At 39.9% G+C, this 24,522-nt stretch overlaps 1 long non-coding RNA gene across 1 annotated transcript; it reads left to right on the forward strand.

Annotated features, from left to right (window-relative positions):
• On the forward strand, positions 1–24,218 carry LOC308180525. The gene is made up of 3 exons (XR_013940986.1): positions 1–3,384; positions 9,872–9,928; positions 17,076–24,218. It is a non-coding gene; the product is annotated as an uncharacterized lncRNA (long non-coding RNA).
• Positions 24,219–24,522: the final 304 nt, after the last annotated feature.

Genomic DNA, 24,522 nt, shown 5'->3' on the forward strand with positions numbered 1-24,522 from the left:
ATTTGAGAAGGTTAGGCTTTTTTTCCCCATTTTTATTTTGTTTAGTTTTGGGTGCTCTCTTGTATTTAGATAGCTTTCTGTGAAAGAATTAAGAGATTTTTTTTCTACATAAGGATAGAGAGGTGATTTTTCTTTTGCATCCTTGTCATTAGATTTGAGAAAAAATGATTGAATTTCTGCTTTTCTTGAGCAGTTCTCTTAGATTTCTGGTGCCACTGTTTTGTGTTAATTATTTAATGAAACAAGAAACTACAGCACAGTCCTCCTATGTACCAAGTAAGTTTTCTAACCACAGGGTAAAAGTCATGCTCACTCTCTACTTTAGGTCAACAAATACCAAACAAATTATACTGAGGAGAAGGGCTTAAAGAGAAGGCAATGAATTCTCCTTATGTGTATGGGGTAAGAGGGACAACATTAACTTTTCACTGTTCCTTAACCCTGTTTGGAGTAGTGCTTATTCTCCTTAAGTGTACTCTGCAAAGACCAGTGGGATCCAGGAACAGGGGTAGAAGAAAACCTGTTTATAGTTGCTGTTGTGCCTTTGACATACTTGGATACAAAACAGGCAGCTGAAGTGCTTTCGGAGGAGCACAGAAGCTCTCAGGTTGAGAACTTGATTTCAACAGGATTAGGCAACAACTGAGGAAAGATCTGTAGAGACATAAATTAGAGTTGCTATCTTGCCGCCTCTTTGTTTTTGGTTGAAGTGGGTGGACACAGTCGTAAGGTGAATTACCCAAGGTTCATTTGGCAAACTAACAATAGTTAATAATAGTCAGAAAGAGGAGCCAGGGTAACTCTACAATGCTGTTCTTTAACTACTGTCACCTTTTAAAAACAGTACTGCACTCAAAAATGAAGCCTTTCCTTGTAGTACATTAAGATATTTCTCGTCAAAACATGTAAACATGAGGTTTTCCCAGGGAATATACATCTCTATCACTTTTCACAAAGTGCTGTCACGACAGATTTGAGTACGCAAAGCCGGGCTCCCACAGTGCACGTCTCTGTGTCACAAGGTGGCAGTGCAGAGTAGGTTTGCGTTGGGCTGGTGCAGGTACCTCCCTTGGTGTTGGGTGGAGGGCAATTTTTTTTCCTAAAGCAGCTAGTGATTTCAGCGTCCTTTCAGATGCTAGGTTTTCTTCAGAATCAGTCTTCAAAAAAATTTTAAAGACTTCAAAACTGCCTACAATTACAGCATGAAGTTATATTTTCTTGTAATGATTCTTGTGAAAGTCTATTTAAAATATTGCCATAGGCAGTATTTTGTACATATGTCAAAGATGGGGGGAAAAAACAGCAGAAATTGAGCAGTATTGGTAGTGGAAAATCTGGCCAATATCACCACAGTGTAGGCAAATACATCCCTAGATCAATTTATTCCATCAGAGTTGATAATTGAATGTCTTAATTTCTGTGGGGCTGCTTTATCATCTTGGACTGGCATTACAATGACAGGATTTACCATCAGTGGATTCAGGCAGTAGAGCATCAAGAGATACAGGGAAGCTGGAGAAAGTTGTATAGCTGAATCTCCCCAAGGGAATGCAGATCAGATCACCTTTGGAAGATGACAAATAAGAATTGTTGAAGCAAAGTACATAATAGAAATAGCAGTTTTTACTTGCTAAATCTTTGGGTTCCTGTGTGCAAGGTAACAGAAGCCTGGCTGGAAAATCCCAACCCTTCCTCAGACAAAGGAGGGACAGAGAAGGTTTTTCTCTTTGCTGCAGACCTTGCTCTGTCACAAGCATTCAAAACAACAGGATGGAAAAAAAAAATCAAGCCCAGTGAAATTAAGATTGGTGGATGTAGTTAGGGACCATTATGCCAGACTGCTAATGCTAGGCAATTGCACCAGCTGATTTTCCTGAGCTCAGAGGTGATGTCCTCTAACAGCACGTTTGTGTTCAAACTTGTGGCTCCTTTCTCTGCCCTAGCTCCCTGCTCTGCCTCCTCTCCTCTCCTCTCCTCTCTACCCCAGCTGTAGCAGAGAAGATGCATGGCAGAGTTTGCTTGTAATCTGGGCCACTATCATTGTAAACGATACTGTCAATTTGCTAATTTGTGACATTTACAATGCTGAAGAGCTGCACTCTTGGGCACATATTGACATTTAATTAGCAAAATTAATGTGTTGGCTAGATCTAAATATCAATTTATTAGGGCGATATGTGGGTAATCTGTCATGTAATGTATGTTCCATACCGTATTGAAGAAAAGAAAAAACAACCAACACTTCAAAAATGGGGGAGCTACCATATGGCCAGCTACTGTAGCGTAACAGAATAACAAGTATAGCTAATGTTTTCAAGCAAGAATGTGTCAGAGAATCCATTTAAATATTCACAGATCACACTGTAATTACCAGTATCTGTTTACAGATACTTTATATGGTTTTCCCCTTCTCACATTCCTCTACTTAATGTTGTATTGCACACTGGTTCCCAAGTCCAAAGGCTTTAGAATGGCTCAGCTCTAACAAAATAAACCTATTTAGGAGCGTTAAATAAAGCTTGACAAATCACTGTGGCTATTTGCTGTACACCCAGTTGAGCTCATCAGTTCAACATGTGTCCAAGCTATTTTCACTAAATAAGGGCAAAATTCTCCACTCCATTCAGCACTGTGTTTACTGCATGTCCTGATATCAGTGAAAGCCCTCTGTATGTTGCAGCCATAGACTGTGCAGCTGATGTTTCACTAATTGAACTGGAGACATTTACAGTGGGGGAGAAGTGTCATCTGCCAGGGACAGCCAACATGTTGGCCTGTGCTGGGCAATGTAGCCAGGTGATGAGGTGCTCAAGCTGAGCGAGAGGGACAGGGAAGTGGAAAGCTGTAGCAAAGCACAAGCACGATGACTTAGGCTAAATGCCTGCTGAACAGCTTTTCTGTGATTGTAAATGAAAGAGCAAGTTTGCTCAATGGTGGGCCTACTTAAGCAAAGCAAACTTGCTTGAGTGCTGCTCTGTAGGGGTCAGATCATTTAGAAAATGCAATGTTGGTGAGAATTGAGGACATCAGTGTGTTGAGTCCACTAATCTCCACCAACAACCTTATGCCATGGATTTTTGTTAATGTTGCAGAGCAACAAAATAATTCAATTCAAGTAAGCACCCAGAAGTTGTCTTGCTTATCTGAACTACAGCTGCATCTGCAAAACTGGACTGGAAATCTGCAGAGGATGTGCTCTTCATTAGATTTTTAATGTTTACCTTTTCTACTCAGGCTGGACCGATGAGAGCATCCTGCCCTGGTCCCTGGTTCCAGCCAGAGCCAACAAGTGAGATGCATGTGAAAATGAAAGAGGTATATGGAGCAATAATAAAGTCCCTCTTGCCAAATCTGAAAAATGTCATCTTGGATTTCATGAAAGAGGTGAGAAAAACGATCAATCTATTCTGAATGTATCTGCTTAGGTTCAGCCATTCCTAGGACCTTGTTAAATGTTAATGTTTATACTCTCTTTGGCAGCAGATGTCTTCTCTTTCTAGTTGCAATGTCTGCTGCATCAGTAAACATAATGCAGATTACAAACAGACACTTGGGATTAGGACAGCAAGAGTGCTGTTGAATACCAAACACTGTTTGGAAGGGGTCTGGCCAAGGTACAAATTGTCGACATAACTTCCTAGAGGCCATCCAGCCCATGGAGAAATTTGTAACAATCAATATGATCCGTATGCAGAGAGTTAATCTAATGTATGTATGTTACTTAAAACTAACTGGGGAACTTGAGGTGAGAGAGGGTTTAAAGGTGTTATGTTTTTACACACAACTAGTCCTATATGTCAGAATTCAGCAAACCAGCTCTGTGTGATGTAAATTGGCATCTTGAATTGCTAAAATAAGTAGAGACCTTGAATGACGTTGTATCTGAATTATATATATTTTTTTCTTTCTTTGCATCTGAGTGGCTTACACCATCAATGGTTGAAACATTTCCCTTTTTTGATTCCATTTTGTCATTTTACAAAGCTCACCTGCTGTCCACTTACTTTTTCCATCTGCCTGGTTATTCTACCTGGAAAATACTTCCTCTTTCTTTGAGATAAAGGCAAATCCCTTTGTCTTCCTCACTAAATTCAGAGAACAAAGTCTTCATTCTCTTCCCTGAGGCATTCTGGTTTGATCAGCTGTGGTTTCATCAGGCACATCATCCGCCAGCAACTTTGCATGTAAAAGGCATGCTTATACTCCCTCAATCTTTAATAATTTTTGTTTGAGTTGAGAAATCCACTTAACAGGAAATGGCTGGCATAGAAAACAGGGAAGAGCAAGAAGAGTATTTCATTTATAAACATTTGTAAAGTAAATCTATTCTCCTGACTAAATAAACCTGACAGCTTATGCAAAGATTGTTGTGTTGTTGTTGTTGTTGTTGTTTTTGTTTGTTTGTTTGCTTGTTTTCCTCAGCTCCAGGGACCAAATTAAACTAAGGATTGTCACCCGCACCACCTTTTATCAGCAGCCCAGTTTGAAGAAGTAAATTCACCCTGTGGTATAAATTTTAGTAATAAATTTGCTCACGCTGGTTTTGATCATGTTTTATCAAAACCAAAATCAGATGCAAGATACAGAAAACATACTGTTATATGCATTTACTTTTGGCAAGATGTGTTTTATTATACACATGGAGAAACAAAATAAATGGCAACCGATGTCTTTATCCTATGCTGCCATTATTTTTATACTTCTGCAGCCACTGTAGGCATGATGGAGATCTGTAATGAAGGTCTGCTGCAACTGAAATCCTGAAGATTAACTGGGATATTAGTGTAAAATCAAACTGACATTGATTAGTAACTGCAGCATCTGGAGTAAGTTGGACTCAGAGCAAGCAGGTTTGTTTGGTATTCTCCCAGCATTACAAGTGCCGGGATGCATTTTTCAGTCCTGTCGGGAAACAAATGCCTTGAAGAAGTTAGAGAGTTTGTCTTTAGGAAGCTTTGCGCCAGAAAGCTGAATTTGAATGATTTCTGCCCAATTTGAATCTGGTTATTTAAATACAAAAAATCCAGCTGCACTACTGCAGGACTACATTATGACTTGCTCTGTAAAGCTTGGCCTGCTGCTTTTAACAGCATTTTACAATATTTGGTTCTCCCTCCAAAGTTTCTCAGAATGATTCTGGATGGAACAGAATGTGCATATAGAATGCATTAATGCACCAGATTCTATTTTAAGCTGTATGTAGCGCAACTGCTGCACAAGTGATGCTGTTGATGCTAAACAATGCCAGGCAGAGTGACCCCCAGCAAGTCCCCTTGCAGTGTTTTTGACTTTGGGCTGGGGACAACTCCCTGAATACCTTGCTATGTCACATTTGTCAGAATCTGTAAGAAGTGCAGCAACTAACCGTAAAGATTAGTATTAGTCCTTGCAAATTACAGTTTGAATCTGCACAGACCCAGTTTCCATCACTTTTTCTGAGATACAGAGCATCCTACAAAAGCTCCTAGAGCCTTCTAAAGCCAGTTTTTTCATGGAGAGCTACAAAAACAAAAGCCACCTGCAGTGTTGGGGTTAGACCTGAAAGCAGCCCCAGACTGGCTCACATCCTCTTGTGGAAGGTAAGGCTCAGGTACAGCATACAAACCAGTCCATAGGCAACAAATCCTCCACACACAGCAGCACATGCTGCACAGAGCCTAATGCATCAATAAGAATAACATTTGTGGGTCTTAATTTGTGAGCCAAGAGCTCCACTTCCCAGAAATGCTATGCAATCACTATGGGGATGAAACAAATGAGATTACTTCACTGGCATCAATTGGTATACCCACAGCATATACTGTTAGATTTCTCTCTGTAGAAGAAAGTCAGTCCACAGCTATTTGTGGTCTTTGGAAGGGGAAAGGGGGAATTACATATTATATGTTGTTTTCTATTGCTTTTGTTTTAAGGCCAAAAGAGGACATTATAATAATTTAATCAGATCTTCTGCACAACTCAAGCCAAAGAATACGGCCACTAATAGTGGCATCAAACTGAGCTTCTGGTCGGGTTGTATTTTAGAAAGACATCCAGAAAGAATGATGTGTTTTTGGAAATGGCTTGCCATCTGGAGCTGGGAGGACAGCACAGACAGCATGTGTTAGGGGGGAATAGATTAAAGGAATAGTTTAAAATACTCTTTTTTTTTTTTAAATCCTGAACTTTGAAATATATTTAGATTTAGACAGGCAAGTAATTGTTTTAGAAATGAGTTGAGTGCTGCATTTAAAAATCAAATAATTTGGGGGCAATGTGGATCTAGGGAGGCCTGTTTTACAGAGGTGCCTTTCAAAGGGTGTGTGCCTATGTGATTCTCTAATGTCTGATGGGGAATGAGCAGGGGCTATATGCCATGGCAGGAAAAACAATAGTGCTGGTCCTCTACTTGGCTTCTTCTCTCTCTCTCTCTCTCTCTCTCTCTCTCTCTCTCTGTCTATTTCCATGTACCTCTTACTTGCTTGTCTCTCTCCCAAAAATGCCTACATACCCAAAACTTTTGAGGAGCAAGAAGGACTAAAGGTGTACGTATTTGCTTGCAACTGCTATTGCATTCTGACTCTCTCTCACATATTCAGAGTGATAAACAGTTGGTATTGAAGAAATAAATGCTATAGACTTGGTAGGATTAACTCCAAGTATTCAGTGACTGGTGAAGTATGTGACCACCAAGAACTAGGGTAAAACTCAGGATTTGATTTTTATTTCAACTTAGGAAAAGAGCACAATTTTGTAGCTAGGTTTTGAGCTTCAGTGGGTGGTATATTTCCCCCTTCATTCCAAAACCAGAAATGTTAAATTACTTGGTTAAAAATGGAGATCCTCCTTACTCATATTGCTGTAGCTTTAAGAAAAATACTAAAATAATGTGTGAGCTGGCAACAGTCCAGTTTAGGACATAAAATGAAAAAGGATTTACTGTCCAATATGTTACAGTAGTCTCAAAAGCCTTTATTTTTTTGGAAGATTTGGAAGATTAATCTTTGGAAGAAGGCTTGATCTTTCATGTTTCATCAAGTATTGAAAAAATTCAGAGGAGAGAGACATCAAAGAGCATATTAGTGCCACAGTTTAGGTAAATCAGCATATTTGTTGATCTCTTGTTTAGAGATTCTGCTTGTAAACAGTTCACAAAAGCTGTTTTCTACACCTTTCTAGCAGGTGCATCCCTTTCTTGTTTAATGGATCCGAGGCAGATTGTGGTTGAGCAGCCTTGCATTTCTAAGTTTATTTTGATTTGTGAGGACTTCAATGAACTGCAGCTAGCAGGAACACAGTATTTATGTCAGCTGTAACGCGTGGATTTTTAGGGATTCTGTTATTCCTCAGGGAGCCTGTGGCATTCTTGCCATGGACCATGTTTGAAACCAGAGTGAACCCTCATGTTTGTAGCTGCTGAGTTAAAGAAATGACTGCTGATTGATAGCAGGGAGAACTGGTAAGTATCTCCCATATCTGAAGCTGAAAAGAACAATACCATTACCACCCTAACAGTCCAAAGTTAGCAGCTCTGAAGTGACTGCTTTGCAGAAAAATTCCTTTCTTCCTTCCTTTTACTTTCTATAAAATAGTACAAGTAAGTGCATGGACCATAAAATGGAATTATTCACAGGGTTATTATTTTGTCATGGTTGGTTATTGGAAAGGAAAAATTGCAATGAACTTGCCTTTTTGTTAGTTTTATTATTGTTGTTGTTGGCTTTTGGTTTTAAGTCTCTAGTTAGAGGTTTTACAATTTTCTTGTAAAATAACTTGCATACAGTTTCATAACATTTAACTCTGAGTGTGAAAGATTCTTAATCCATCAGAATGACTGCTGCAGCTGCATTCCCCTTCCCTGAGAGGGCATTGGGTTAACTTGTTATTGCCAATTCAGCTTGTCACTTGAAGGCATTTTGCAAAATTGGTTATTCTCTTAATATCCTCAGCACACATGATGTAAATGCCCTGGACAATTTAATATATTGATTCATCATTTTGCTGGCCTGTAGCTATTGTCTTCTGGAAATTTTTGATAGTACAACCTGGGCATGTATTGAAAGAAAACTTAATTGACTTTATGCTATTTCTAGCACAGGCAGTGAAATACAGGCAAGCAACCTCTTATTAGTGCATTTCACCCAAGCATCAGTGTCCTAAAATATGGGAACATGTATACAGATAAATAAGTATCGACAGAGCTCTTGCCCCAGCCCTCCCAGTGCTCCTTGATTACTTAGTTTCTTCCTGGCCCTGTTTTGGACCGTTCCACTTAGTTCTGTTGCAGATAATTCTGTGGTGCAGTGGGCTCTTCCTGCACAGAGTGGATGGAAGTCAGAAAGTGCTTTTGTCTTTGTTCATACTATATTTAGCTGTTTATTTATAGCCAGTGTCCCAAGAATCGACTCTAGGTAACTATTAAGATGGAGCTAAATTCCCTGCTGATTGCTACAGCTTCCCTAAAGAAACTAGCACAAAAAACAACAATAGCATCAAAAACAAACAAAGAAACAAACAGTTCTGTGTTCTTAAAAAGAAAAAGAAAGAAGAAAGAAAATCTCTGTAAAAGTGCTGGTTTGTGACACCTTAAAAAATATGAATTAATTGGTCTTGTGGCATGTGTATCAAAAATGAGTCCTGAATTATTAAGAAATTCATGTGACCCAATTAACCCAAATTCACTTTACAAGTGGATGGATTCACAAAACAGTGCTAAATTTAAAATCTAACTCTGCTTCTTGGTTTGTTTGTTTGTTTCTAAATAGCTTTTCAGTGAAGGAAACTGCAATTAATCTGTTACACTTTGATTTTTTGTGAGGTTAGTATGCTGCTTGTAATCCTAAAGTCGCATTAACCTATAATCTTTCAATATTAAAATGCTGTTTTCTTTAAATAGGTCTATAGGAAAGTAAGCACCTGGCAGTCCCAAAGAAATTTGCTTAGAAGTGTGTTTCTTCCTGATGTGCTTCTCAGCAAGAAGCATCTTTTCTTATTTCTCAACTGTATTGTTGTCACTATATTAACAACTTATGAAAAGTGAATACTCAGCTGCTAGGCTTCATTAGAAGGTCAACCAATGTGATATGCTTCTATTTTTGGCATTTTTTTTTTTCACATTGAAAAGCAAGCTTAGGTAGTCTCCGATGCTAGCTAAATTGAGGATCATAAGCCTCAGATGCTAGCCAAACTGAGCATTGTGAGCTTTGGCCAGGGTCCAATGCACAGTGTATGAACACTGTATGGAGATTGAGACATTGAGATTGGGAAAGTGGCCAGAGATTGGTGGATACAGCAAACAGGATCTTCTAACTCACTGCCTAATGCAGTCCCTTGCGGAGTGAGGGATTTTGGAATCTCTGTCCTTGGGCTACGGGGGATTCTGTGAGCTCCTTGTGTTCATGTACTGGATGCAGACATGCCCAGCTATAGTAATCTTCATACGTACGTAGCTGCAGCCTGGCTCGTGCAGCCAAACCAGTACACTGAGGCAATAGCCCTGCAAGCTTTGTTCCTGCAGGGTTATGTGGAAGGCTTCACTTGTTGTAAATCTGCTGGTTTTGTAACATCAGAGGCAAAATCAGTTTATGAATAGCATGCAAATTATGTCATACAAAAGTGACTGGTGACCAGATGATTCACTGGAAATGGATTCGTAGTTTTAGTGTTTGTCTATTTTTTCTTCCAGCCGAGCTGAGAAAGGGTTTATTGTAGGAGTCTGAGAATTGCTCACATCTGAGAGGTTTTGGATCATGTCTGCTATTCCCAAGTGTGTGACTTAGCACTAGAACAGGAGATCAGGCATTCCACCTCCCAAGAGCTGTTCATATTTCTGTTACTGCCTCTTTGTAGTTGTGGCCCACTCATTTAACGTCATTTTTCCCTATGATTACAGTGAGAATGAACGTTACTGCCTGCAGACTCACTGGAGAAAGGGAGGGAAGGAAAAAAGGTGGGTAATTTTTCTGTTTACCATTTCTCAGCCACACTGCCAGAAAAGTAGAGAAGTCCAGCTAAAGATCTGCTTTCTCCTGCTCCTCACCTTAGAGAAGATGGGGTTATGCATAGGCTTTTGGAGTCTCTCCAAGGGGCAACTCCCCATGTAGCTCCACTGCTCCCCTAGTCCTATGCTGTCCTGATAAGCTTCAGTGCCAGAATGGAGCAGTAATCTCTTCCTAGGTGCAGTTGCCTGCTCTCTTCTTCCCCCGGTTAGTGTCACTTTAGGTGGTGGCATGTGACTTGTTCAGTTTGGAAACCAGAGATTCCTGAAGAGTGGCAGAGCAGGCTGAAGTAAGGAAAATAACGTTAAGTTCTCTCTAGTGCTGGGGGTGCTGATGACATTACTTACAGCAGTCCTGTGGGTACAGCCTGTGTATCCACTATGAGTTGTTGCAATGGATCAATCTCTTCTCCATTCCAGTGAACACTGAACATTGCTGTCATAGGTTAACAGCTGTAGTGGAGCTGGATACTGAGACTTACTTAAGAACAGTCGAGGTCAAACTCTTACCCTTCTTGATTATCTCTCTCATTCTCATGCTCCCCTATCACCGTTGTGTTCACTTGGTCTCATTTTTCCTTCTGTATGGGGAGATTGTTGTTGATCTGGGAAGGTTGGACAAAAAGTCATGTTGCTTCATGCTGTGCTGTTGCTTGCAGGTGTCAGTCTTAGCTGCTAATGGCCAACACCCCTGGGTCTCCCCCAGCATTCATATCCACTCAACTCTTTGATGTCACAGATCTTCCCCCACTTCTATGATCTTTCCTCCACCTGGAATCTTCACCTTCCTATTTCCAGGCCCATTTCTTCTTTCCAAGACCACTGTTTCTCTGTGCAGCATCTCTTCTTGTTGGGCTCCTTTCTGAAACCATAACCCCCTGATTTTGCCAACGTTAATAGTAAATGTGAAGAAGCACAACATGTGATCAGCCTTCTAATTGGTGCTCCTGTCTTATGTCTCTCCCTTAATTGAAAGACATTCTACTTTGGTTTAGTCCAGGTGTCTTCAAAATTTACAGCCTGGCTGCATCTATTGCAACTAGCAAATAGCAGGCTTCTGCTGGGGAGTTCAAAAGTTCAGTTTTGGATGTTCACCCACCTACCCACCCACATAGACCCAACTGTTTGCTGCCTGCTAGCTTAAATTGTGAACACTTTTTTTTTTTTTTTAACCTATGACAATTATTCACTTAGTTTTGTATCCTACCTTACCTCCTCATAAATTAAGTAAGAGTAGGGGAAAGTGAAACTTCAAAGTTTATGAAGATGTGCAGGGAGAATGATGGAGAGATCACAGGTTCATCATTAATGTTACCCAGTCTGGCATATGCACACAACATCAAACAGTGCAATGAACTGCAGAGAAATACCCTTCCTCCATATCATAACTGACATATTCTAGCTAACATCTGCATATTTTAGAGAGATGTTAGTAAATGTAAAGAATCCAAATTTGTAACAGTTTTCATTTAGTATCAACTATCTGGAGATAGTTTTCTGTTTTCACTTTCTGCCCTTTGGATTTCTCCCATTGTCTCCATGATGATTGAACCCTCTAAGAGTAAAAACCAGTTTCCTCTATCAGTTCGGTTTGGCAGCTGCAGCCTGTTTTAATAATGTGCATTGTCAGGATGCTCGGGTGTTTTATTTCTGCTGTAGAGAAAAATGTAGCATAAGTGAGAATTTGATTCAGAAATTTAATTTATTTCTTCTTTACTTTTGCTAGGTTGGTGGTTTGTTTTTCGGATTTTTTTGTTCAGTTGGTGAAAAAAGCGTGCATTCCAGAAGCGATATCAATGTTTGTAGGGCTTAGGCTGGCTTCTGGCAGTGACTGCAGTGAAAGAAGTAATGCTTCAGAGGCAAGAGGAAAACCCACAGAACGAACCTTATATAAAACCTTAGTCACTACTGCTGTAAGCCACTGATGTATTTAGTTGCTGAATCTGAAATTAAATATGAGTGGCATGATACATGAAGAACAAAGAACTATACCATTATCTCTTAACCATAATTGTAATTTACGGACAAACAATTGGCTTTTATGTGGTGATGTGGTAAAACACAACTTCATTTTTGGCTTAGCCTGTGGATAACTTATGCTGACTTATATGTCACCAAGGTGGCTCAGCAACGATCACTCTGTGTTAATGCCAATCACATTTTTTAGGCCAGAGGTTGTTTTTTTTTGCATACAGAGGTTATTCTGCAGTTTTCCACCTCTGGTTATGTAACCAGTCAGTCTTACAAAGACTGACAATAATCTTTCGATCTCATTTTAAAGTATTTCTTTTCTTTCAGCAAAGACTCCATCCAAACCCTATGGGTTTGGCTGCTTGCTCTGACCTTTTGTATTTCTTCAGTTAGGCGAGCGATGAAAGTATATGCCTTATTTCCAGCACTTCTGTATGAAATGCATTAAAAATCCTTTCTGTGACTTCAGTGTCAGTGCAGTAGTAGAGATCTTACAGGGACATTCATGGAAATGTTCCATTGTGCTCTGGGCAGATGGTATGGGTGTATGTAAGAAAAACAAGTTCCTGTCCCTGTTTAGCACCTGCTGCACCCTGAGGATAATGGTTTCTTTGGAAGTAATTGGAAGGAATGACTTTATCAACCAGCTTTTTGAATTGTATTTTTCTCCTCATAAACTCCTGTCAGAGAACATGCAGAGTAAGTAATTAGAATCGCTGCTTTGTAGCAAGTTCCTTGAAGATGCTTTTATAATTAAGATGACACATGGTGATTTGTGGCAGTTAGTGTGTAAAAGAGGCCATAGATATTCCACTGACCTTCAAAACATAGTTCTAGCAAGAAAAAAAAAAGAACACTGAAATTTTCTCTGTTTGGGCAGTCAGGACAAGCAATTAGAACTGCAGGAGGCATTGTTTTTTAATGCAGGGTAACAGCAATGGCCTGATCTTTAATGACAATGAGTGTTTGTGAGAATTCATATTTCTGAAGCATTTTGGCTACATGCATGCCATAGGTACTTAAGAAGATAGGAATATCTGAAATTCAGAACAAAAAGTTCCTCAGCAAAGAGCAGGGCCGGATTGTGAATGCCCATGTTTCTCAGACTCTCTGCATTAGTTTCAGTGAACTTTGGATCAATCTTTTCCAGACCATTTTTACTCAGATGTTGTTCTATCCAGCAGCATTGCACAGCCTAGTCTACCTAGACGTGTCTCCTTCTGTGACAATCCATATGTATAGGTGACTTAGAGAATAATCAGGTTCCTTGATGGTAGCTTGCTATATTAGAGTGCACTTTTAACAGCTGCTACAGTGATGGTCAAACTGCAAATTTATTAACCATTTTTTACTGGGAGCTTATTTCTGGAGGTGCCTTTATTGCCAGGTGTTTTGATCCTCATTCCTTTCTTACCTGGCAGAGTTGAGGGGGTGAGAAGGGAGGGAGCTACAGTGAAGGCTGCAGTGATGGTACAATAAATGTGATATATTTTGTATTCATGACTATGCAACCTGCTTTGGATAGATGGAAACAGTAGTCTTGTCTATACTATACATTTATTTTAGAGCGTATACACCAAATATCTGCTTTGAAATTCTAAGGAAGAATGGTAGATCTTACCCTTGTTTTAAACAAAGTAGCAGTAGTCCCCATCCAAAGAACAATTTGATGGTTGTTCTGATAGTTATGCTGGTAGTAATGGAAATTGTGGCAAGTCTCAGAATAAAATCTGGAAGCCCGTGACCATAACTTGATTTTCTGCGCAAGGCAAGATCCAATATTTTAGTTCTTTCAGCCTGGCATCAGTCACTAATAACAACTTTTAAGTGCAAGAAAGCTTGCATTATATACTTTGCAAAAAATTCTGGAGAAAGTCAAATGGTGTGGCAGGTTTGGCTATAGTGGGAATCTGAATTAAATGCTAATAAGTAGGATAGCACAAGATTTTCATTTTAGTATGGTCTACATTTCTTGAAAATTTGGGTAAGTGATCAACATAAACCCATCAGTGAAGTACTGAGACTTCATCACAACAGCAGCTGTTTTATTTGAATAGATTCCCAGCTTCCACACCAGGCTGCTTATTTCTGTCCAGTTTACATGGGATATCTCCCGGTAGAAGCACATTTTATGGGATTCACACTGCATTTGCAAGCACATTTTAGGCTGAAGAGCTGCTTGTGTGGAGAAACTAGTACTTCATCAATGACTCTGTAAAGCTCCTCTGGACATTTCTTACTCTCAGTTCAGTGCTCTTGCTGCAAAGTGCCAATAGGCAGCAGTAAAGACAGCTTGAAAGTGTATTAACTCCTTGAATACTTTATTGATTCTACAGGGACAGAAGTCACCAACCACTAGGCTCTGTTGTGGCTCCTTTCAGTTCATCCTTGTTTTTTGCACAAGTATTCAGCTTAGAGAGGACACTCCTTTCTCTCCAGTGTTCATACTAATAGGATGCTGTGAACACAACATTTTGGGATGCTTGGGTTGGGAGCTTTAGTTCAAACTTGTTATGAAACAAATTCTAAACTCCCTTATGCAATCTTTATTTATTTATTTATTTATTTTCTGAAAGTGGTGCTGCTCTGAGCCAGTAGTTAAAGATAGCTTGTTATTTGGGATGCCTTCAAGTTTGTCAGTTTACAGGCTTATCAGCTACTTTCCTTTGATATTTACTTCTGTTGGATATATATCTAAATACTACTGTAAAAAAAAATAAATCTCAAACAGCTCCTATTTAATTTTGCTTGGATGGTTTCCACCCTTGACTGTATCACAGAGCTGCTTCAGTTGAGGAGGGTTACCTAAGATTCACTTTGAAAGCTTTATGGAAATCAGACTTTGGAGGCATTTCCCCTGGTGAGATAAATAAACCACTTACACTGCTTTTGCAAAAACAACCTTTGGTCTAACAGACCTCTTTCTGTCTGCTGGAGAAAAACAGTCTTGGAGCTGCAGCACCAGAGGAAGTGATAAACTGGGAAGGTCAGCAAAATAAGCTGTTGTCTTGAATGGTGCTTTTGTACCTGAAAAAGAGGTCGGGGTGTGCAGAGGACAGGAAGCAGGAAGAGGGTAGGAAGCAGAAGAGGGTGAAAGGTATGAAGGAGAAGATGACCCCTATCAGAAGTACAGGCTGTGGCATGATCTTGTTGAAACCAGTGGCTTTGTGTACAAGGACCCTACGTGCAGTTGTATCTCCTGCTGAGTGGAGAGGCCTACCTCCACCTGAGCAATTTCTGAGCAATGAAAGCCTATGTCAGCAGTAAGCTGTGAAGCACTGGCTCCCCTTGTGCTTCACATCCAGGTTAACACATGGTCATTTCATTGTGAAACTGCTCCTTGTCCAGACAACAATGAATTATGACCAATAATATACATTTTTTACGCCTTTTTGCCAGGACTGGGTCATTTGTTGCTGCTGCTGCCAGTTGTGCAGACATCTTCCTGGCAACTAAGCATCCCAGAAACTTTGCCCAGATTTCCAGCCATTTCGTAGAAGAAACATGGTTTTACTTTAACTTTGCAGTGTTGTCCTTTCAAATAAGGATGTAATTTAAAATTACAACCAGTAGCTTTCCAGTCTTTACAGCTGTGAATACCAGACTGGTACTGGGTGAATTTAGTGTTCCTGGTACCATTGCCCAGCTCAAGGCTTTGAAATCAAGGGCTATATTAAGAACTGAAAAGATATTTTAGAAGACCTTGGAGGATGTAACATTTCAGGACTGATTAAATAGAAAATATACTGCAAAAGCAGAAGGAGTACAAGATGGGAAAGCTTCTAATCAGGTGGGAATATAGGAAATACAAAAGTTCACATACTTCAGACAATCCATATGCATGCTTTCTTATTTATGAGTTTGCTTTTAACAATTCCTTATTATGGGTTTAGCCTTAATCTTTAGATTTCCTTTTGAGACCCTATTCCCGGTCTGAACTGCTTCAAATCTGCACTGAAATCAAAGAGGAGGACAATGTGCACTCTGCTTTGTACACAAGTCTTCTCTTTGGTTAATCATTTCAGTGTAAGGGGAGAGGGGAAAAGCTGATTTGTTTTGTGTTTTTGTGGGCACCACATTCATAAAATAAGACTTAACTATTTAGGACTCTGTGGTGGAAGCACTTAGACTTTAACTCCAGTTATGCTTCATTAAGGGTAAAGAAATCAACATTCAGTTTCAAGGAGAAATCTTATTCTCTCTGTGCTTTGATTGCTTATTTCTAAAAGAGAGATAGTAGTAGTCCCTATCACACTGGGAAGCACTAAAGTAGTGCCCAACAGTTCATGGCACCCAGATGCCTCAAGCATGGGAGCAACAAAAACACCAATGACAGCAGGCTAGAGTTAATGCTGAGGATAGTCAGCTTTTTGGCTCTGCCCCCACTCTGTGTTCGTTGGAATATATTGTATGGCCCTGCACCCAGCCTAGTCCTTTTCTGGGACAAGGATAACTGTGAAGATGCTGCAGACCATGTCTGGCTTGTATGTAATTACATGCTGACTTGGAAAGAAAAGATTGGATTTCTCCTTAAAGGGAATCCTCAGTTGTAGGAGCACAGAAATAAATCTGCTGCTATTCAGGCTGAAATTATAGCTGCTGTATGTTAGAAAGGAAGCCTGTCTTCTCCACAGTGGCTGGAAAAAGGAGTGGGAGCTCTCTCAGATCAGGGCTGTTCTTCTCAACCACCTGGCAGAGGTGATGACTAAGACAAAATAGCCTGAGAACAGTGAAGAGAGGACTGAGGTGGCCTTGAAGGGTGGGCCTTCACATGGTGGGATGAAGCAGAGGAAAAGGAGAACTTAGACTGGCTGTCAAGAAACAGATTTCAAACAAACTGTGGAAATATTTCTTGCTTGAGTGAATTAATGACGGAGCTTGCTGCTCCCTGTTTTGTGGAGGCAGGAAATTGGTGTCTGTCTATGGATGTGAGTCAGGGGTGGTTGATTTGCTCAACAATATTTCATTAGCGTGTGTTTAAAAAGTAAAAATTGTAGGTTTTATATAACTTCTGCCTCCTCCTCCTCCTCAAGATGTTATTTCAGAAATGCCCAGAGTCTAGAGTGCATGGGGAATAAAAATGACCTTAAATGAATAAAAATGACCTTAAATGTCTATTTTATATCAGTATTTCCATAGGTGTTATGAAGGTCGTGGAAGTCATATGGCTCCTGAGGCAGGGTTGCTGACTGAGCATTTGCCAACCCTTCCACATCCATATCCCTCAACCTGTCTTACATGCGCAGTGGAGCAAATTTGAGGGGAGGAATGGAAGAAGATGCTGCTTTTTCTGGCCTGGGATGACTACTGCCTGTGTGCTGAGTTGTTCTCCTTCTGCACAGTAGCTGGAATGGTTTCTGGTTCTCTCTCAACCCTGCCCAGCTGGGATCCTTCAGCATCACCCATGGGGTGATGTGAGTGTACTTACCACACAAGCATAGAACCACAGAGAAGTTTCCCTCTTTAGCTTGACTTGAGCTGTTGAGGCATGAGAGATTTGCTGGAGAACATTTGGCTATATGTTTTCCTCACAGGGTTTCTTTAACAACTTGAGAATGACCCAGTGTCAGGATGCACAGGGACAGAAGTTATTCTATATCCTCTGGGCTGCAAGGTTAGTGTTGAATTAACAAAGTTTGGCTTTGTGTATAACTACATATAGCAATTATGTGCTTCTAGCTCTGCATGATTCCTCCATCTGTTGTAACTGCCACAGTTTATAAATAAATAAATAAATAAGGGCTTATATTGCTGTGAAACTCTTCTTTGATACAGATATAGACACAGCATTGGAGAACTTCTGTAAAAAGCTGTTTGTGCTTTTTGTTTTGTTTTGTTTTCCAAACCACAGCATAGCTGACTCCCCAGTAATTCCCAAAACTATTAAAAATACTACAAAGGTACTTTAGTCTTCATGAAAATGATGTATATGAAAAAAATACCTGCGTTAGACTTGTCTGTCTTTTGTCTGTGAGGAGTGGAAACTTTTCCTGTTATTCCTTCTCTATTTGTGTGTGTGTGTGTGAATAAATTCATATTTGTATTTATGCATTCATATATATGAATATAGAAAAATTATATGTATGTAAAAACACTAAGTAAAGCACTTGAATGTCACTATTACTCAGCAATGCTCTCTCATCTCTGTCTTTTCCTTGTTTAGTTCTGTAACATTTTCTCCCCACAGTCTGCCTTCTGAAATGGGAGTGCATTGGGATCCACTTAGTTGACTTATCTGTAGTTATCCCTTTAGACATTTGTAATTCACTCCCCAAACATTGGAGGAGTGCAATTAAATTATAGAACTGCAGAGCATTACTGGCCAGAAGCCAGACTGTACTTCAGGGGAATTCATCACAGCTCATAAGGTAAAGGAGGGCTGGTCCAATCCACAGCTGGATGTTAAAACCTCCGAGGAACACCCAGGTGCTGAGGAAAGTGGGTCTGATGATTTAACACCTGTCTTTCTATGCACAGAGCTGTGCCTGCTTGGTGTGCTAGAGATGCTGTTTCTTAGTAAACATTAAACCGAGGTTTTTCTGACATCGGTAACTCACTATCTTCCAGCTGAAACAGCTTTGGTTAGCTGAAGGCAAGCCACAGTCAAAGCCTCTGAAGCAAAATAAATGGAAGTGTATATTTTCTAAGAGGCTGTATCTATAATGCCTACAAAACAGTAAGACATTCAGTCCTTCCTTAATGTTAAGGATGCAGAATGGGGAAAACAAAGCTACACAGTTATATAGCCACATCCACAATATTGATCTCTCAGGGTAGTTATTTGGAGCCTGCACTGCAGGCAGGTTCTGATCAGATGCTTCCACTGGGGCTTTGTGAATTATATATGTGCTTTGCACCATCTGAATTCACCACTTAGTCCCTTCTGTTATCCTCATTTACTCTCTAGCATTTACCATGCTTCACTGAAACAGCTTCACAAAAGCAAGTGGAGAAATTTGTATGTATGAGAGAGTGTTTTGATAGCAAAAGATTGATGAGCCTGACTTCTTATTTTGTAGATGTGTGGCAACCCTTCATTTCATTGGGTTTGTCACTGTTTCTCAGCTCTCCAGAGAACTTTGTTGAGTGTCTCGTTAGATCGTCTTCTCAGCAGAACTACTTTCTGGGCTCTTCATAGAGTAGAAACTGTGGAGTAAAATGCGCCTGTTGAAAGAGTGAGATGTAGTACACTGCAGATGTGCAGCATGAATTGTGGATATGGAAAGGAAAAGCCTGGCAAGGCAGCCACCCTTCCTGAGGTTGCCAAGAGAAAACATCAGACTGCAGTTTGACCAGTCATCTACACCCCTCATCTCAATTACTAGCTCTCTGCTTTTGAGATCAGTCGATAAAACAGCTTCTACTGTAATTTCCCCATCGTGAGGTGAGTGCTGCCTCAAGCAGCAGAGCACCAGTGACAGGAGCTTCATCCATTTTCTTCACTGGCTTATCTTATTCACAGACTGACTAGACATGACCTCTGTTACCATTTGGAAACTGGAGAGATGATAACTCCCAGTGCCTCTTACTCTCATTAAATCCTTCCTATTCCTCTCACAAAGTCAGTCTGATGTGGGCTCTCTTCTCATTTCTCCATTTCTGACTCTGGGGCTGGAGCAAATGTTTTTCCTTCTGGTGCCATCTAAGTACACACAGTCCAGCTCAATTTTCAATACAGAGTTAAATCAATTCAGTTGTGTGGAGATGTATTTTGTACCTTTGTTCGATTTGCTTTATCTTCTGTTTGCGTGTTCTTCTTTTAAATAGCAAGAGGCCGTGACGAGCTTAGGTTATGGCCTGCTGCTCAGCTGGGACTATCTCAGCTTATTTTTTTCTGCTGCCCTCACTTAATCTGATTTGTGGAGTTCAGAATAGGTTGACCTTGTTGGTTGCAACTTGAGATAAATGGCTCTCACTCCCAACTGTGGAATAAATTCTCTTTGTGACCCCCTATACCCTTTTGACTGCTCTCTGAAATGCATATAGGTCTAATTCCCTTATCTGGTTAATCATACAGTGACCGTTATATTTGCTGTATTCTTAGCAAAATGGGAGACTTACTCATATTTTTGTGTATTATAATGTAGGCTGTGAACTGAGTTGGTTAAATCCAACCAAAAATCTGTACTGAACTTGTCCATAGCGCCCTTGAAAACAACTAATCTGGCTTGCCACCATGCTCTGAAACAGACTACCTGCAGTCTCATGGAAGACCTCTGTCTTGCTGAATTTCACTGCCAGGTGCATGAACAGCTGTGTTACAAACAAGAAAGCCTATCCAGGGGAAAGGGATTACAGTCATAAAGTTGGGGCTTAAGAAAGGCAGTAGGAATGGCAACAGAATGTAAATGGAATTCAATAGTAAGTATTTCTTTGCTCCATATGTAGTATTCCTGGCAGTAGATTATCCAGATCCTTTCCTCTTTCACTGGAAAAGGTGTCCCACTAGTAGCAGTCCTTTGCAGTGCGTTACCTCGCTCATTAATCCAGCCTTACTTGGGATGTGGATTAAAAGGATACCATTGATCTCAGATTTATTTGCAATTTGGTCTCTATTCTCTGTGGATCCCTTTTTATGGCTTGGCCTGTAAATTCCCCCATCCAAGCCTTTTCCTGCTGAAGTTATATGCCTGTTTAAAAAGGAGTGCCAGTTTCATGGAGAGTAACAGAAACTGCATTTCCCTTGGTAGGGTGGTAAAAGGATTGAAATTCACATTAAAGAAAAAAAAAAAAAGGATAAGTGTTATTAATGTCTGTTAAAGAGTTTTTGGAGTTAGTTGCACGTTTTTATGCTGTGCAGAGGGTGTGGATCTCAGACACATACCTGTGTTCAGCATTGCCTCTGGGCTGCTACATGCAGGCCTGCTAACTTGGCTGGAGGGGGTTTTGGATTGCAAAAATCTTTATTCTGGCTTGGATTTTGTACAAGTATTGAGCTTCCACCTCTCAGTTTTAACATAGTAATGTTTAGGTGTTTGAGGCACCCTTGCAGGAACTTACTTGAGCCTTGGTCTATGGTTTAATTTGAACTCAATAACTTCATTCACACCTTGTCATTTTTATTATTATTATTTATTTTCTACTGACACATGATTCCTTGGTTGTTTTTCCTCCCCTGATTAACTTGCACATATCCTGTGCTCTTTGGTACTGATTGCTTTGAGTATAGAAGCCTGTGGTTCCCTACATAAGACACCATAAAGTTTTCTAGCCTGTAACTGCTGTGTAGATGCTTGTATATTACCATTTTGGACACTAATAAAAATACCATCTTCACTTCTTTCTTTAAAGATAACCATCTCTGTTATTCCTAGTGAGACGTGTGAACCTTCAGTAATGCTCAGCCCTTTGGCGTTTGTCTGTGACCAGGCTGACAAATTGACGTCATTGGGCTTTGGACCATTCCATAACAGGGGGCAGTGTCTTCTATGCACCCCAGAGTTTGCCAACATCACTGAGAGGAACATCTGTTCTGCAGGGTTTTGATGGCTGGCCACCTCTTGGTTGGGAACGCCATGCCACAAGGTGGTAGTGCTGCTCAGGTGACAGCCTTTGGTGAGGGCTTTCCCAGGAAAGAGGCAAGTTTAAATTCATAAGCAATTTTCAGCTGTAAACTGATCTGAAAAAGTCAAGTAATGTAATCTCGTCTTCTTATTTGATTAACTGTGGAAATTATGCTACGTGAAAAACACTTAAAGGTGTACTTCGGGGTCTATGAACTTTATGCCACAATTATGTATTTGTATTTCATGCCTTTTTTGAACTGAGTGTACTCTTCTTAATATAGCACAAATGCACTGTGCCTCAGAAAGATGAAGATATATTTTTTTAGTTTTACCTTTCGGAAACCCAATGAAATTTTGCAGTGATGTTTTTAACCTTCAAAACATGTAACTAGCGAAATGTAGGCAGATACGTCTGTGAGTTTGTTTCTTCAAGTACATAACACAAGAAACAAATGATACATAATATTACTGTGTCCCCCAATTTTATTTTATGACTTGTTCTAGGTTATTTTTTATATCCAGGAGATATATGGGCAAGAATTCAAATATTTGTTCAGGGAATCTCAGTGAACTGTCTAAAGTGAAGGGTGATCTTTCCTCTGTTTCCATTTTCTCCAATAAGCTGTTTCACATATTTCAGATTACATAAAATGGAAAAATTCTCTTCTTTGGGGTTGTTTTATTGACTTCTTTGGGTGCATACCAGAGACAGATTGTTCCAAACTATTCTTTGCTGAGAACCAGCTCTGAAAGCACTCAGCAAAAGGGCATGTGCATGGGTTTTCTGCATTATTATTATTTTTAATTAATCTTGTACGGGAAAAAGACCACTTTACTTTGTTTAACATCTAACATCTTGTGGGATAAAAAAAAAAAAAAAGTAATCTTCAGGCTTGTGAGAGTTTATCAAGAATGGTCATTTTTCTTTTTTCCTTTCCAGCCACTGCCAAGAATCTTTGTCTGTTCCCTTCTCCATTCCCTCTGCATTCAGTCCACCTGTGCAATGCCCCATTATTTCTTTGAATACAGTGAAACTTATTTTCTTAATCTATTTTGATATCCTATTTTCATAAGGCAGGAGGATTTGAATTTATATGGTCTGCTGAGCTCCATTGTGTTTCCCTACATAAGATGTCTTCCTCCTCTGCAAGCAGGCTATTTAGCCACCTTCCTCCTTAGCCACCTTCCTCCTCGCTGTGGTTCGTTCTTCTCTGGTTACAGCAGTTGTTTCCCAGAAGGCAGCTGTGGAGCTCCATGATTCAAAGACAGTATGGGAATCTCTGGGGCAGCCAGCAAAGTCTCTGCAACTGAGGTCCCAAAGGGAAAGCCATTTCAGGTTGTTCCCACAATCCTGCAAAAACACTTTCTCTTGGCTAATTATTTTCTTCAGGGCTTGCCTTCTCTGCTCTTCTTCAAAAGCCTTTTTCTTAAAATCGGGAACTGTTGTACCTAATCCCTCCATCATGATTCTTTTATTTCTCTGTGCTATTTTATACTACTTCGGCAGTATAAATTAATTTTCAGACTTGCTCAAACAGCTAGTGAAAGGGGTCGCTTAGGCTGAGTATGGAAATTTTCTGACCTGGACTTTGAACTCTGCTTAGTTTACATGTTTGCTGGCATGTGAATCTAGACATCAGTATAGCTCGACCTGGGTCTTGCTACACAAGTTTGGTCTGAAAAGGATCCAAATTAGAGAGATGTTCAGACCTAGTGTTTCAAACCATCTCATGGGAGATACATGTTCCAGCTGTGAAATTTGGAACATTGTTTGTATTCCATTTTCTTTCCACAGTTTTGAACCTTTCTCTAACAACAATAAAATTCAAGCAAAAAGACACAGGAACAGAAACATCATCATCTCTATATTCTCTCTCTCTCTGTCCCTCTCTCTCTCTCTCTCTTTTTTTTTTTTTTTTTAAATTCAGGCACCTTGCTACCAGATAGACACAAGCACACTCAGTACACAATCCTTGCACTGATGGAAAGCTGAAACTTTCATGAAATCACTAACACATGCGTTAACCAATAATATGTTTCTGGCCAAATTCTGCATGTCCAGCATTCTGGGCCTCACTGCAGTTACACTGAGGAGAGTGCTGGCCCCAGAGATTCTTTTCAATGCTGATTTGAAATTCAAGAGCTATAACTGATTGTCAGCATCTTCTTCAAGCCTCGGTTCTTCCTGCTGTTTCTTTTAAAAATATTCAAGACAGGAATTCTTGTAAATTCTGTTTTATCATACATCAAAGCATTAGCCATGCTACTCTACTATTTTAAAAGCTGAAACCAGAGTAAAATTATCTAGAAATTACCCAGAGAAAAGTTCTAGGGAAAAAAGTGCCAAGTTCATAAAGATACATATGGGTATCTTAAATTCAGACTATTCTATTCAATTTATAGTGAAATTATAAAATGAAAATTGTTTGGAAATATATGTGCAAACAAGACCTCACAGGTATTCTAAATAATTGTCACTTTTCCAGTTATAATCCACCATTTCTCTTTGGCCTATTTCTTATCTTTGCTGATTTGCTCTCATCAATTCCACTAACTGGTCATGAAACACATTTCATATGTGAACCCCAAAAAAGGGAATATGTCATTTGCCCCATTTAAGAATAAAAACCAGGCTCAGAGAGAGCTGAAGTGACTTTACTGAAGTCACATAGTAGGAAGAAGACTCCAGGACTCCTGCCTTTAGACTCTCCAGAATCTATAAACAGCAAAACAGCAACATACTGGGGTTTGTCTTACGCCCCCTTCCCCCCCCAACCCCAACCCCCCCCAAGGTTAGTTACTGCACATTAGAGATCTAAAACTTTCACTGTATCTTCACATTTATAATAGAAGAGATACATGGGAGGAAAAGTGAGGGTGGAAACCATGTCCATGATACAGTTTTCTGTGGGATTTAATGGGTTAAGGAAGCAATACTTGACCTTGAAATGTAAGAGGAGGGGACTGTGTTTATCTTTCTTTTATTGTCTAGTAAAACTTTCAAAGCCTCGTGTACTGCAAAGAGCTGGCAGAGTAACTACAACACAGACACATTTACCTTCACCTCTG

This window comes from Anser brachyrhynchus (assembly GCF_964034855.1).
Source record: "Anser brachyrhynchus genome assembly, chromosome: 1".
Lineage (NCBI taxonomy): Eukaryota > Metazoa > Chordata > Aves > Anseriformes > Anatidae > Anser > Anser brachyrhynchus.